Source organism: Belonocnema kinseyi, chromosome 4 (assembly GCF_010883055.1).
Source record: "Belonocnema kinseyi isolate 2016_QV_RU_SX_M_011 chromosome 4, B_treatae_v1, whole genome shotgun sequence".
In the NCBI taxonomy this organism is placed as follows: Eukaryota; Metazoa; Arthropoda; class Insecta; order Hymenoptera; family Cynipidae; genus Belonocnema; species Belonocnema kinseyi.
Window position 1 is genome coordinate 14,750,790 of NC_046660.1, and position 2,983 is coordinate 14,753,772.

The 2,983-nt window shown below is 23.2% G+C and overlaps 1 non-coding gene across 1 annotated transcript; it reads left to right on the plus strand.

Annotated features, from left to right (window-relative positions):
- The first annotated feature begins 2,655 nt into the window (after nucleotides 1-2,655).
- Trnal-caa lies at nucleotides 2,656-2,776 on the plus strand. The gene is made up of 2 exons: nucleotides 2,656-2,693; nucleotides 2,732-2,776. It is a non-coding gene; the product is annotated as a tRNA-Leu (tRNA).
- Nucleotides 2,777-2,983: the final 207 nt, after the last annotated feature.

A 2,983-nucleotide genomic window follows, 5' to 3' on the forward strand; every position in this document is an offset into this window, starting at 1 on the left:
AAAGAGGTAAATTCACTGTAAATTTTTACAAGCAACTGAACTAAAAACCCGCGGAAGAATTTTGAAAGGGCTTTTTGTAAGGCTCTGGCTAGTTTTTTTCCAATTCTGATCAGGCTCAGGTTAGGAAAACTCGTCATGGCCTTATATTAAACGTAAAGCCCCAGTCGTGTGGGCCCTAATAGACTTTCTAGTAGGGCTCTAGTGGGGGTCGCCCACCTACAATCCAATTAAAAAGATAAAAGTGGTAGGGAGCATCTTAAGCGGTTTTTGAAATTTATTATAGTACCTGAAATATAAGTTGGAGTGTTCTGGCATGAAACTTTTATTAACTTTTATAAACTAGGTTTAGAATTTAAATAATTTTTTTAGGAATTCAAAAACCTCTATAGAATAGAAAATTATTATTATATGAATTTTATTTTCAATAATATTTTGTTCAATTTATATATGTTTATAACCTTAAAAAATGCAATTAGTTCAACAAATGATTTTTATTGTGCGAATATAATTTTCAAATTTAGAGAGTTTTATTCTAAGAAAACAAAAAATACTAAATTACTAAATATTGTTTATTACTTTAAGTTATAGTCACACAATATAAAAATTACTTAAACTTATTATTGAAAATATTATTATTAATGTATTCTTATGTTATCTGGAATTTTTTTGAAATGCTTCATTAAAATGTTTTTTTCTTGTACAGAAAGTTAAGCTACTATGTTTGAATTAAAATGAGAGACTTAACTGATACGATAAATCAAATTATTTAGTATTTTTATCACTTGAATTAAACTGGCTCTAACATACATAATTAAATTTTGATTAGAGGAACTATAAGGAAAAACGTTATTTTAAAAGATGAAAAAAATTCCTTTACAATTTCAGAATTTATATAACTTTTTATAATTATAAAATATAATATAAATCAAGTAACAATTAGGAAAAATAAAACTGATAAAAAATTCATTTATTGTAAACTATGTTTTAATATTCGACAGTAATTAGGTTTTACTTTTAAAAGATTAACATTAAATTGTACAGATTCTATAATATTTTGAAAAAAAATTAAAAGATTTCAAGAGATTATTTTTTCATTTTGCACGATTTAAAAAATTTGTTTAAAAACTTTCAAATATACCAAAAGATATTTAGAAGTTTCAGCAAATTTGAGAAACTTCAAAAATAGATTTATTCTTAAAAATATTTTGGAAAGAAATTTGGTGAAATCTACATTTTTGATGAATTTGAAAAACAGATGCTTTTCAAAGATTTTTACATGGTTCAAGAAAATACAAAATTTTCGTTAAAATTCCTGGGAAAATTCAAGAAGATTTGAAAACATCTAATAATTTTCTACAATTGCGGAAAGAAGTTTACAGGCTATTAAAGTAAAATTATTTTACAAGAATACATAATTGAAGAAAATAGAACTCGAGCAAATTTAAGAGATATTTAAGAGCTTTTAAAACATTTATAAAATTTTAAAACAAATTTTTGTTCAATTTAAAAATTGTAGATTTTTAAACTTTTGAAAACGGAAGCTTTTCGAAGATTTTACAACATTTCAAGACAATTTAAAATAGAAAATTAAAAACGATTTCCGAACGTTTCTTATAATTTTCGAAAATTTCAGAAGAAAGTGTAGAAGATTTCAAAGCCAAATTTTCAATATTTGAAGATTAAGAATTTTTACAGAAAATTCGAAGAATTTCGAGAGATATTCCGAAACTTTCAAACATTTAAAAATATGTTAAAACTCAAATATGTATTTTTTTAATTTAACTAAATTTATAATTTTGAAAATGATTTTTTCAACAAGATTTCTGGTATAATTTGAAGTGACTTATTATTTTGAAAACTTAATTTTAAGAGACTAATTAAGCAAATTTAAAAACATTAAAACAACGAAATTGTCTAAAAAATAATAAAGACTTTAAATAATTATAGGAAAACTTTAAATTATATAAAACCATATTTAGTAGATTAAAAAAAAATTAAAATAGATGTTGATTTCTGAAAATGCTATATAATTTTTTATTTGAAGATGGATTATAACAGAAATTTATAAATAATTATCAAATTTCTAATTATTTTCTAAAATTTCGGAAAAGAGTCTAAAAGAATTTAAAGAAGAATTTTCATTTTTGCAAGATTGATTTAAAAAATCATTAAAAAGTGACAACATTTTTTCAACAAGTTTAAAAGAATTATAGATTTTTCAAGATTTTAACATATTTGTTGCATAGTTTAAAACTATTAATTATTTGAAAAATTTAATTTTAGAGGAATAATTGACAATATTTGGAAATATTGTAAAACATTTATGAAATTATCAAAAAGGAATCCAAAATATTTTAAGGCAACCTTTTAATAATGCAGACTTTGGTTTAAATTTTAGGCAACATTCAAATAATTTTCAAAGATAGGTAGAAAATTGAGAATTTTTCACAGAATTTTGTTTACATTTTAGGAGAAATTCGAATCAGTTTGAAAGATATTCAGAACTTTTATAATTTTGAAAAGATTAAAAAATAATTTTAAGCAAAATGTAGATTTTGAAAGATTTCAAGTTTGAAGAATTTTATTCATATTCCTTGAAAAAGAAAAAATGTGTTTTAAAAAATAGAAATCACAGTTTCACACATCTTTCCAACTGTCAGGATGGCCGAGCGGTCTAAGACGCCAGACTCAAGGCTAAAAACCTTCTCAGCTGATTGCAGAGTTCTGGGCATTCTGGTCCTCTATGAGGGCGTGGGTTCAAATCCCACTTCTGACAATTTTTGTTTTGTTTTTAATAATGTACTTTTTATTGTTACGTATTGCAATAATAATTGATTATTTTTATCGACCCAGCCATTTATTATTTTTTTGTTTTAAATCGAGTACTTTTTATTGTTAGCTATTCAATTAATCATTATTTTTAATAAATTAAAGCATCCAATGATATAATTATGGCACTATATCAACATTATTTTTGGGATTT